This window comes from Tympanuchus pallidicinctus, unplaced genomic scaffold (genome assembly GCF_026119805.1).
Source record: "Tympanuchus pallidicinctus isolate F22 unplaced genomic scaffold, pur_lepc_1.0 scaffold6, whole genome shotgun sequence".
Lineage (NCBI taxonomy): Eukaryota > Metazoa > Chordata > Aves > Galliformes > Phasianidae > Tympanuchus > Tympanuchus pallidicinctus.
Window position 1 is genome coordinate 31,686,973 of NW_026294780.1, and position 13,501 is coordinate 31,700,473.

At 40.5% G+C, this 13,501-nt stretch overlaps 2 protein-coding genes across 8 annotated transcripts in view; one reads left to right on the top strand and one right to left on the bottom strand.

Annotated features, from left to right (window-relative positions):
- Positions 1 to 13,501, bottom strand: part of LOC128092111 (uncharacterized) — a 726,933-nt gene that overhangs the window by 303,667 nt on the left and 409,765 nt on the right. The window lies entirely within an intron of this gene.
- Positions 1 to 13,501, top strand: part of KLF12 (KLF transcription factor 12) — a 315,353-nt gene that overhangs the window by 244,736 nt on the left and 57,116 nt on the right. The gene's annotated exons all lie outside the window — the stretch shown is intronic.

Sequence of the window (13,501 nt, forward strand, 5' to 3'; positions counted from 1 at the left end):
CAGTGTGTGGGCACGGAATCCACTGGGGGGCGGCCTTGAATTGTGCATTAGCTCTGAAACTTGGAAACGTGCAAGTGAAACCTGGAATCGTTGGAGCGTTTCATAAATCACAAACACTTGCTATTAAATTTCTCTTTCTAGTATCAGGTTCTTGGTGTTGCTTTGCCAAATCATCAGATAAAGCTATCAGGAGGTATCGGGTGTGATGGAGAGCCTTCTGGGCTCACCATCAATCTTGCAGCACAGGTATATCAACTCTTTCTGCAAGGAGAAAATTGTGAGAAAATGGCTTATCGAGGTTGTGTTGAGTTGGTTTCTTCTTCAGAAAAATATTAATGTGTGTTTCTATAAAGGAATAATCTGAAAAATCAGAAAGTTAGCAGCCTTGAGTTGCATTCCTCGTCTGCGTGTGTCCGTGTTATGTTCAACACAGGCACTCCTATTAGCTCAGGGAGTTAGTGGTGGTAGAGAGCTAGAACTTCCATTCCCTGCAAGCTCAGTACAGCCTGGTGTACTGACTTGTAACTCATCTTCTTTGGTTTGCATCTTTTGCTTTGAAGACAGGGAAAAAAGTGTAGCATTATTTTATGACATGTAACTGCCATTTCAGATCATTTAGGAGGTATTAAAGTTGCTGTTGATGGTTCTAGTAGGGCAGCAGAACATTTCAGACTAAAGCAATACTCATTCTTACCACTGTATTTTCTTTTGGTTTGGTTTGGTTTTGTACCATCAAAATTTACGTCTAAAAATACTTACATTTATCTTAAAGAAATATTTCCTTTTCTACTAGACCTAGTTTGTGAAAGATCTACTGATTCTCTTCCTTTCAGACAGAGGTTATGAAAATCTGCTATGTTTTATATAAATTGAAGAGGCAAATCTTCTGTTGAGAAACTGGCATGGGTTATAAAAATTAGATTTTAATATCTGATCTGTGATGTTGATGCAACTGGAAGTCATGGGACTTCACAGCTGTAAAATTGGCAATAACTATCAAAGATTTCATTGTTTTGGCAAAAAGTATGCAGATATTTTCATGCCATATATTCAAAGATGTATCTCAGCCTTCTCTCTAATTGGCTGCAGATTTCTGAAATGGCAATGAAAAGCTGCAAAGTGCTCAAAAATATTTGCAATCTCCCTGCAATATTTCATGTGATGATTATTTTTTAATTTTTTAATTATCTGTAACTGTAATGAAACTAAGTGAGCTGGAGATGTTGAAGGTGGATGGACAAAGCCACGCGGTTAGGTTAGGGCAAGACAGTAACGTCTCAGGTGACATAATACATCTCAAGTGTATGTGCAAGTCATTTGGAAAATAACACCTATTTATTTCAATGGAAACCACAACAGATATAAAGAGCACAGTTGCATTATTTGATAGAGAAAACTCTCAGCTATAAAACACTATTTTGCAACGTAGTCACCACGATTTGCTATGCATTTTTGCCAGTGATGAACAAGAGTCTGTATGATACACTTGTAAAAATCTGCATGGCCATCCGGAATGTAGTTTGTCTTTTACATCACTCTCCCTACTGCTGAAATGTACTGCCACCACCTCACTGTGCTCACATACACTGTTTACTCACACAAAAGTTCAGCAAGCCTCAAGGAGTTTCAGTGAGTGCACTTTCTTCCGCACAGAGGAATTCAGTGACACACCATTGCTTCAGATGCACTTCCATGTCAGATGCCATTTTGTCAGACTGCCCCCCTGCTGCCATCTGTCACACAGCAACAACATGTAACGGAATATTGGGGGAAAGGTTCAACCTTTGCTGCCATACCACCAACATCTGCTTCTGATGTTGTGAGCCAACATCATAAAATACGAGGTGTTACTTTCAGAACAGACTTTATATTGCTATAATAGTTTCAGTCACATAGTAGTGTAGAATAAAGATTGTGTATGGAAAGATGAGAGATGAAGGAAGTGAGCTTTAAGGGAAGAGGGAGTTTAAGAACAGATACCTGGGATCCTCTAGGCTAAGTGCCATAACATTACAAATGAGTTCTGAAAAAGTGAAAATACCTTTTGGATGGATAACAGTTATCACAAGAAAAACACACAGAGCCATTTCTGTGTGTACTGATTTCAGTTGTTTTGGTGTAAAATGCATTAAATAATAGAAAATGTGAATATAAGAAAATGACAGTTTCTAGCTGCCTGCAGAGATACTGGAGGAAGCCCATCTCTGCACTGCCGGCCTTCGGTGATGTCCCTGGGCATGCATTATGTGCACTGCTAAGTTCTTCCACACAACAGGGGCAAGCTGTCGCATTGGCCACATCTTCTATTCTGATTCAGAGGCTATCTGGTCTATAAATCCTAGTCTGTAATATCCTACTTCAACCCGAATGACAGGCCAACTGGTACCAAAACTAACCTTTGCATATTGTGACCCAGTTTTCATAGACATTATCTGTCTCCTCGTAAATGGAGAGCACATGTAAATTTGAGCCATATTATGTAAACTGAAGAGGCAAATTATCCTGTCTGCTAGGGGGCTTGGTAAAGAACACAGATTTGAAATGTATAATGGATAGTTACATGTGGAGTATATTTAAAGATCTTCCCTTTCTTCTAAGTGTGTGGAGTACACTGTGTGGTGTGAATGCGTCACAGCCAAAGTGGTGCCGAGCACAGGCAGTATGACCTGAGAAATGTAACCCACTAACTACATAGTTATTTAAAGGGATTTTGATTTACCTTGGATTTCACATCTAAACTTGCTCACAGCTAAAACCATTTCTAGCTTCATGTGGCCACCCTTTTACCATATGAAAATGCCCAAGGAGTTTAAAATTGTGAATCATCCTGAAGAATTGAATAAAGAAATAGGATGCCAGCTTTAAGGTTATAAGGAATGTGATTTTTCAACATCTGATACAGAAGAGATTGTTTTCTGTCTTCTCATTTCTGTGGTGTTTTTCTTATAGCCATCGTTGTAGAAGTAGTAGGCAATTTCTTTTTCCTTGAAACTGTATTTTCAGTCATTAGTTACTGATTCCTAGAGGAATGTGGCAGAGTTGCTTCCTGGGGTCAGTGGCAGCAAAGGCCTGGGATGTTTCAGTAGGCGAGAAGTGGGAATGGATTCAATCCATTACTGTAGGGCAGGGGGGGAGTCTTATAGGCATGACTGTGGCTTTGCTCCTGCCTCTGAGAGGCTGAGGAAGGCATGGAAGCTTCCCCCCTGTCTGAAGCACCTCCTGTGAGACACAGGGCTGACTGCAGCTTTTCATCCGTGAGTCCCAACCAACACTGAGTCCGAATCACCCTTCTTGGTGCCAGCGCTGCAGAAGTTGGGGCAGCACTCACAGAATCGTGCTGAATGCAGCCTCTGGGCCAAATAATTTTTTTCAGTGTTCAGAGTTTTGTCCTTGATCAACGCCTATATCATTCCTGAGATATGAGAGCAAATACCTTTGCAGCAGACGTAATGAAACTTACTTGTCAGTGTCAGGGTGTTCTCCCCAGCATTACATGGAGACACTAAGCATCTCAGAAATGTGCTTTTGTACCTGAGAAAATGACATTTCCTCCCCAAGAAGTTCCTTTTTCACTGGGTTGAGACACCACCCTAGAGGAGAGAAGGCTAGTGAGTACATGGGTGTTTTATTTAGTCTGTGCTTTTTCAAACATTGCATTCCTCTCGCTCACTGTTGCTCCATATATTATTTTAATATGAAAGGGCCCCTGTCATTAGTCTTTGTTCACTTTTTCCTTTCAGCAATTTCAGAGCAGACTTAAGAAGTCGGAGGCACCAAAAAAGTTATTTTTGCACTGTAGGTTTAAAACTCCATTCATTACCTGTTGTTTTCTTAAGGTCTGTTTAATTCCTTTTGCTAGCTATATGTTCCAGAGAGATATTTACAGGTTTGTAATTCCTCCTTAGACAAGTATTGGGAGGAAGCAACATTTTTAAAATAATCCTCTTGGATTTGACTTGAACTGTGTAGATTTTTGGCCTCCTTTAAAATTAACGTCTCTTTGTCACCTGCCCTCCAGACTCTCTCTTCAAAAGCCCAGCTTTCCTTTCTCATGTCCTACGTGCTCCATAGGCTCTTATCCCAGAACTCTTCCTCCTGCACGTAAATCTGATGGGTGAATAAAGCTGCTGCAGCAGGTTCCTGCACTGTTCCAGAACTTAGGAATTCAAACAAACAAAGCCAGTTTTAATAGCAATTTGCTTTAAGTAAGATAGGAGGTTCTATTTGTACTGGGTGACGCTTTTGTTTTTTAAGAAACAATTTTCTTGTAGTGTTTAAAATTTACTGCCAGATTCAATAAACAGTAGAGCTTTCCAGTGTGGAAACCAGTGTATTTCATGGAAGTCTTCATGTCTAGTTTTTTTCTCTTCATGCAGTTTCTATTTAGAAGAAACACAAATTATTCTGCTGGTTGACTATGTACCAGGGTATAAAGGCTCACCCACGCCACCACATCGTGGTAAGGTGATGTTCAGAAATATGAACCTCTACTAGCTGCCTGAATGTACTGAGATAGTTGTCCAAATCCAGCTACTTACGGGCAGGTGTCCATACCACAGGGAGCTTGTACATCCAGTTCTCTTCCAAAAGCTGCTCTGTGGAAAGTTAAATGATTTCATTTCTGGCGCATTTTGCAAACTCTGAACTCACCTTACACTCAGGGAGTCGTTTCTCTGCATTGTAGGTCTGATGCTGTGCCGATATGGAAGGGTGCCCACATGGTTATTCCAAGGCACTTTGATGGGAAAGCAAGTCTAATTGTGTCTGTGATTGCTTTCAGTCTCTAGGTTATGAAAAATATTTGCAACCATGCCCCTTGACTTTGTAAATATGGGGTGCATATGTGTTTTGTCTGTGTGTGGCACAAGGGAATAATGATGATTTCATTATGCAGAATAGAATTTTCTCTAAGTGAACCATTTAGTTCTTAGTATTCTACCTCCAAAGAACTGTAGTTCATCTGAGGTCTCAGGCATGATTGTGGTCTACCATTCTATGTAGCTCTGCAGTGGCATGAAGGCAAGAAAGACCTCTCTAATCCCATTCCCTCCAAAGTGCTTTCCCAGATGTTGCACCCAGATGCACCCAAGCCATAGAGAAGCAAATACACATCACAGAGCTTCCAAGGACTTTAACTCTTGCAGCCTGCTCTTCCAATCCCAGGCAGAGAATCGGATAGCAACTTGCTGCTGAAACATCCAGTATTGGTGATCCCCACATGTCCTTTGCAAAGCGTGAGTGGAATTGCTCATGCCCATCCTTTGCAGGGCAGCCTGTCAGTCAGAAACAAAGTCCTTGAGAGTAACTGCAAGTAAGTTTCACAAAAGCCTTTGCTTTAATATTTTACTCAAATTTCCTTTCTTCTTGTTTTTTTTCTTCTTTGCTTTTTCCCATGCCTCCAAGGAAAAAAAGAAAGCAGAGCCTGAACGCTAGTGTTTTCAATCTTTATTTTTTGCAAATGAGTAAGCAGAAAATTGGGAAAATTCTACAAAACTTCTCCTTTCCTGTGAGAAGAGAAAGATTAGATATGTAGGACAGGTGATTCTTTTCTATATTTCAGTATTTTCTCTACTCAGAATATAAAGCTTTGTGGTATCTTGCTTACACTAACTCTAATGATCTCCCAGACTCTTTTTGTATTTTGTTGGTTAATATTTTTCTTCCGTATTGTATTTGTTTGTTCTATATTTTATGGTGATAAAATTGGTATCTCTACATTTGAAAATCTCACTGCTATTCACAATTCTTTTTTTTAGCAAGCAAAGTTTTTAGGGTTTTTTAATGCTTTGATTCTGTGAACAGAGTGGCACACCAGGGTCCTGCCCTCTGAGTGAAGCAAAGCTCATCTCCTGGAGCTTTTGGTTGTTGTTTAAATATTATTATTATTATTATTATTATTACTATGGGACTTTTCTTTGTTTGTTTGTTTGTTGTTGTTTTGGTTTTAGTTTTCATTCCATGAAACATCAATATTGCTCTTGCTGAACATGGTGGAGCAAGTCCTGGAGCATCCAGGAGGAGTGGCAGGAGCAGAATCAAAGGCATAGTTCTTGTAGATGGGAAAGGAAATGTCACTTAATTGTCATCTCTCTCGCAGTTACGGACCACAAATAAAAAATTATGTTTTATTTGAGGAATCCAGACTAAACCCCAGAGCAGCAGCACCCTAGAAAAAGAGAGTCACTGTGCAGGTGTGCTATCACCCTGTGTGCAGTTGGCTACTGATGTAAGCAGAGGCCTGTTGCATCACCTTTCCCAAATTTCTTTGTGAGTGGATGTTGCCATAAAAGGAAAAATCTCATCATTCTCAGGGAACTGAAGTTTTGATGGTCCCATAATGTGGCTGCAGACCAGAAGGAAATTTCCATTCCCTCTTCTGCTCCAAGTGGATATACATATATATGTAAGCATGTACATATACCTTGGTGTGCATGTATGTGCATACATACATGTGAAAAATCACCTTGACATATGGAAAATATGATCAGGAAATTTAATAAATGCTGTTTGACATCTGTTGTTGGGATTTGATCTGACTCCTGAATTCAGGCGCATGGGAAGAGGCCTTTTACAATTCCAAAAATGTTATTTTTACTGTTGTAATAAGCATTGTGTTTATCATTTTATTTCAGATACGTCTTTGGTAAGGTACATAACCAATCCTTGTCACAGAGTGTTAATTCATTTGTTTCTCACATAGTGCTAGGTATGTTCAATCAAGGGACAAAGCCTCTGCAGAACTTTAAGGAGAGAAAATGTGAAAGAAAAGCTTCATGTGTGAACTGTTTCTCTTCTGAGTGTACAGTGACAGAACAGGCAGGGCTGAGACTGATGAAATGAATTTGGAGAGGTGGAGTTATGGAGAATCTAGTTCTTGTGAGTCTGAAAACAAAGAGTTTTTCTTATTTGTATAGAACAGCAATAAACTGAAGCTGAACCTAAAGGAATGTTGGAACAATATGCAAGAGAAGGAAATAGATTATGGTCCTGAACTAGAACTGGTCTTGCAGAAGGAGTGACAAGGAGAGCCAGGGTGACAAACAGCACTCATAGTCAACAATACAGTGAAATGAAAGATACTTGTGTGTTGTGATGTGGGAAAATGACTTGGATCTGAATTATCAGAATCAGAGCTTGAACATAATTGCTTTTAAAACTGTCAGAAATCAGTTGAAGTTCTGTTGTTTAAGAGTTCAGATTTTCACTGTGCTTTTGAATTGAAGAAGTCATTTTGTTCATGTGAAGTAACCACGTCCCTTTGCTTTGCCTGAGAACAAGGAGTAAAAAACCTGAATTTCAAGACACGTCACAATTAGCACTGTACATCCTGTTCTGCTCGTTGAAATTATTTTCCCAGACTTGCTAAACTGATACGAAACTTTAATCTCTTCCCAGAAAGATCTTTAATTTGCATATTTCAACAATGCTGAAACAAAATTCAAATTCATTGTATTCACCGAAAAGATAATTTGGAAAGAGAGATCCAAAATCACCTTTTGAAAGACATTAGAATAGTCGAATTTTGAATCAAGATGATCCAGAATATTTCAAACGTTCAGAGGGGTGGAACTGAGATCTAATGGTCTTTGTACAGAAAGTAAGTTGTTCCTAATACACTGCTATTCACTTTCTGTGCAGCTTTGGGAAGGCTGCTTGTGCTCACTGCATTGGTTTTCCTACCTGCAGAAGACACAGTGTTTGTTACACGGTGCTATTATGAAGCCAGATTTTTATAAAGTATTAATATACTTTTGTAAAAAGATATCTTTGCAAGGCACTCTGAAGTTGGAAAGTGCTTTATAAGTGCTCAAATGTTTTTTCATTAAAAAATTATACTAATAAAAATGTCACACTGAACATGAGTTGTCATTTTTCCCTTTTCCTTGTGTCTAAAAGCTAAGCTGCCCTCTTCCTGCCAGGAGTGCCTGAGGATGCTCTTTATAAGATGGTGTTTTTGCTGTAAAAAGATTTCTGCCTGAAATCACTTACTTTTAGTAGAAATGCAAACTCTAATTACCCATTATTCGTGGTTTTCAGTTTCTGATTTTCACTCTTGCAGTCGCACAGTTTGTGTTTTTGAATGGTTCTGGTGTTTACATGAGAGCTGAAACCCAGTTGGCATAAATCCTAAATGCAATGTATTTTGCATAGTGCTCCACGTATGTTGCACACTACTTCCGCAGCAGAAACCAAACCAGGAATAACTCTGAGATGTCCTGACCCTGCAAAATTGCAGACCTGTTGACTTCAACTAGAATATGTAATATCATCAGACATAGGCAGAGGCATGGTTGCTGTGTTATTTGTTCTCTTTCAACTTGCTGTGGGCTAACTCTTTAGTACCTCATTCTGTTCTGTTTTGGTTTGTTTTGTTGGTTTTTTTTTTTGTGGGGAATACTCCTCCAAGACTAATGACAACAGAAACTGAATAAGGAGTGTATAAAGATGTGGCTGTAAGTAGCAGAGCTGGGCAGGAGCCACCCGTTAAACCATGCAAGTTTGGCTTAAGCCATTGTACTTTGTGAATGGAGTGAGGGACAGCATCTCCCTTATGCTCCCACGCTCCTTGTTTGGAAACACTGCACAAAACTGTAAACAGTTTCATTTCAAGTGTTTTGCAAACTTTTTCCTTCTAAATAAAAATTGAATTTTAGCACTTGGCTCTCTCACAGGATAATGAAAGCTTAAATGCAGACAAATCTGACTAGATGGCTAAGCCTGTAATCCTCAACATTCCCCTGAGTATACTTTGTTGGTGAATCTTAATTGACGTAAAAATATCTGTTTCAAAATGATGACTACCATTGCAGAAGGGGCCACAGAGAGGAGAAGTAAGAACTCGGATTCATGGTGAGAGTTACATGGAGAAAAAGCAGATAGATGGGACATAGTTGGGAAGGGTCATGACATCACCTGTAATAACAGAGAAAGAAAGGAGTTCATGTCAGAAAAAAATCAGTCACTTCTAGATCATTGGGATGTTTTCTGTCCTGGTAGTAGACAGTTACCTCATCATTACTCAATAGCATAATTGCCAAAAGCCTGCTAAACAGATGAATAAATGAAGCTTAAATAATACACAAACGAAACGGACTACAGGTGTACAATAGACTATCTGCAGTTTCAGTCAATGCATTTTCAGAGAATGCAAGCCCAGCTCTGTTCTATGGAGTTCCTGAGCAGTTTCCATGCTGGCAGCACACGTTATTACTCTTCACATAGGACTTTTGTTGCACCTTTCTTTGAAGCATCAGCATCAAATACTGTGATTGCAGCTAGTTGGTGGGCAGAAGAAAATTGTTGAGAAGTGTACTATGTGAGAAATGCTCATGCAGAGCAGGTTGTGGTTCCTCCATCTGTTACACAATGTGACGTATCAACCTATGGCATCTTTTCTTTGGAGTGTGTGAATGTCACTGAACGGTAAAGTAGAAGTTTGGGGGAGATTTATTTCCTTGGATGAATGATCTTCCAGAAGTTAAGAGTACATGAATGCTGTAGGGAGGGCAGAAAATTTTTGAAGGATTGACTAAATAATGGTCATTATTCAGCATTATTAATTCATTATTTGCCTGAGTTCAGAGAGATTGTGTGAATAACTATTGTAACTGTGTTCTTATGTGCTTAAGTGAGAGGTGTCATGGTAGCATAGGAAAATTAATATAATAGTACTAAATAAACTAATTTGGATTGTGGCATCTGGATTAGAAAAGGCAATGTTTTGGAGGGCTCTTAGAAACAGATATTTTGTTTTTAGAAGATTAAAAAATGACTAGTTCCATCCAGGGCATTGAGTCATATGTTTAAAACTTTCTAATTAACTTTTCCCCTCCAGACAATAGAAAATACTCATTTTCTACAGCAGACAGTCTAGAGGAATCTTCTCATGCTCCTCAGTCTCACTTTATTTGTGTAAATGACTGTCAGGATATACTGTTTACCATCCATTTCTTGCAAAGCTGTAGGGTACCACCAGAATGTGATTTCTCTATGTTTCAGGATCATTTTTTCAGATTGCAGGTCCAAGTAGTAGAATTTGCAAAGTCTGGTGGAGAAGTAGAAGGCTAGCTCCCATGAAAACGATCACAGCTTCAGGCTTCTATTTTTAAACAGGCTCCTTCTACGAGTCTAAAACCTTACAGATTCAGAAGATTAAATTAGCTAATGGTGTTTTTTCTTTTTCCAGTTTTCTTTTTGTCCCTAATTACCGCAGGTTCTTAGTTTCTTTCCATGCTATGTTTCCTGCTGTTTCCCAGAACTTGTCCACTATTTTGTCTTCTCCATTCCCATGTTTCCACTACTTAGGGCAAGGAGCCTGCCTTTGCTCTCAAAGAGGAGCTGAATGAGCACTTGAGTGCCTCGGTGCATGGCAGTAACTCTGAGGCCCATGCTCTGGCATCTGCTGAGCTATTGAAGGAGCCCAAGAACAAGAGGTACATTGAACCTGAGAGTGTCTTAGATATTTCATCTAAAGTGCTCACACGAGGCAGAAGTGCCCGAGTTGAAATGGTCGAGTGTTTGACTTTGACTTGGCCATTACCAAGCAAAAGGTTCACAGTTAATGCAGTATTGCCTATGAATAAGAACTTTTTTCTAGCGCATAACCATCCAGAGATAATGTAGGAGTTTTATAGAAAATTGTAATTTTTCCCCTAAAACTAGGTTTGTGTAAAATGTTATCATTAATCTTTAGGGAAAACTGTATCTGAATTTCAAAGTTTCTTTGACAGTGGCTTTTTTAAGGTGCATATTACTGAATGTCTTTAGAGTAACACTGCATTGTCTTGTTTTTTTCTTCCTTACGCTATATGTCTATATTTAATTGAAAATAATGAAAGGTCTCCTTGGGTTGAACTTGTAAAAGATATTTTCCGTCAGTGGTGTAAATAGCGTGAGAGGAATGCAGTTAGTCCTGTCCCTTGCACATAGCTCTGTAGGGGCTGGGTACGCCGGACTCATTGAGGAGAACGGCTCAAAGCAGCACCTGGGAACTTCAGCTGGGTGACCCATGCTCACTTCTTCCTATTGGCTGGCTTCCATTTCCTATCCACAGTGATACCCTTTTAAAGGACAAACAAACTAGTTCTGGCATTTTTCTGTCATCTTCCATCCCTTCCTGCATCAGGTTTTCCCACTGCTTTTCTACCACAGAAGACAATTTGGAACTTTTTGTACCAAAGTGGCTATTGCAGTGAAGGATCTTGGGATCAACAGAGACACAGATTTTCAGATCTTTTTCAGTGAGGATCCAGAGCATGGGAAGTACCTCCCTGCTTTGTTCAGGAGGCTTCTGTAGTCAAAGAAACCAATGGGGGGCAAGATCACAGTTTCAAGAGAAGAATGTTTACAGTAAAGCTGGAAGCAGCAAGCACTTCACTTATAAATTGTTCATGTGGTGTGACAAGGCTATTTGGGTAGAGCTGCCAGGTCACACAGGAAGACTTATATTGCACAGTGCTTCACACCAACTGTTTGCAGCAAGGACACATACACAAGATAGTTCAGTGGCAGATCGGGGCACATTTTATAGCACTTTGTCACTGGCAAGAGTGCATGATGTGCTGTCTGCCATGCAGCTCCTGCCTGTCCTACTCACAGGAGGACAGTGAATGTTTTTCTGCGCTTTGTGCTCTGTTGAGACCCTTAAAGTCAGGTCGGTGACATGAATGCTGGCAGAGCACTCTGACTGCACTGTGGGTTTTGCAAATCCAGCCAGCATTGGGTATACTTAGATACTAGGGGATTAGAGAGTGAAAGGCAGGCCTACGGAAAGAGGTCTGGGAGTTTGAGTTGACAACAAGCTGAATGTGAGCCAGCAGTGTGTCCTGGCATCCCAAAGGGCCGACCGTATCCTGGGCTGCCATTCGGAGAGAGGAGGGGCTGTCCCACACTGCTCTGTGCTGTGCATCTCCAGCACTGGGGGCAGGGCTGGGTGCCACAGTGTAAGAAGGACATAGAACTATTAGAAAGTGTCCAACAGGGGCAATGAAGATGGTGAAGGGTCTGGAGGAGAAGATGCATGAGAAGCAGCTGAAGTCCATTGATTTGTTCAGCCCAAAGCAGAGGAGCTGAGGGTAGGCCTCATGGCAGCCTACAGAATGGCATGGAGCTGCGGCAAGGAGGGCCAGGGTGGGTGTCAAGAAAAGGTTCTTCACCAGCAGGTGGTCAAGACTGAACAGGCTCCCCAGGGCCTGTGGTCATGGCACTGAGCTGCAAGAGACCAAAGTGTGTTTGGATAGCGCTCTCAGTCACAGGGTTTGGGTTTTAGGTCGTCCTGTGTGGAACCAGAAATTGGATTTGATTCTTCCAGCCCCGCATATTCCAGTCACCTTGGAGCCTGGATCACTGGTTTCTCCTCACAGCAACAGTTTCTTACCCTATTCAATACCAAAACTGCAGTGCAGCCCAGATGGAGCCCAGAAGGTACCACCCCAGTGAGTTCAAGTGCTGCTGACAACCGTACGGGTGGCCAAGGCCTGTACAGCATCTGATTTCCTGACAAAGGCAGCAACATCCATTTCAGCTGCGCTTCTCAGACCTGTTTGAACTTTGCAGTGATTTTGAAACTTTGGGCTCTCAGCAAAACATTTATTGACTTTCAGAAACACTTGGAGGGCGGTGCTGTCTACGACACAGCAAGTGTTGCATCACTGGTTTGTAAAATTGAAATAGCATCTTGCAAGCTGCTTATGATTCATAAACGATAATAAATAACTGACGAAGGAAACAGTTGTTGCAGAGATGCTCTCATGTTGTCCTGCTTGTGGTTAACTGGTGTAGGAAGGGGAGGTAAGAAATCACTTTTGACACACCAAGGGAACACACATGTGGACCTCACACAGTTTCTCCTCCTCATTTTTGAAGCATGCTCATCTGTGGGACGAAGGTAATTCCCAAGAGTGTTTAACTTGTAGGCATTAAGGAGCAGTGATAAAAATCCCAAACAAGAAAGGCCTTCAAAGATGACAAAAATGGAATTTTATAACAGTTTCTTCATCAAAACACAAGGTCTGGATCAGCCATATTAATCTCCTGCTGTGGCATTGTGCAACACAGAAGCTGAGACAGAACATGATGCTTAACTTCAAATAAAAAGCAGAGGGTGGGATTTTCCAAAAATCTGTTCTTAGCCCAAGTCTAATGTCATTGAAGTAAATGGGATTTTATCAACAACTTTGTGCGAGTCCTGCGGCACAGTACTTTTAGAAATGATACGCCATTCCTGGTAACATCTTGCACATGGAATTAATTTTACTGAAAGTGAGTGAGAGCAGTAAATAAAGAGAACACTTTGCTGATTGAATTTTTATGTTTCCTTGGGAAATGATCAGTCATTTTTATCAGCTTGCTAAGAAATGGCCTGCAGTGTTGTTTTATCCAAATAATTAGAAACCTTCATAAATTTCCTAAAAATAGTTGGAAGCCTTTGATAACTTGCTGAAAAACAGGGTAGGCTGTCTGTTTTGGGAGAAGGTGTAGCCTGATGGGATGAGGCTAGCTA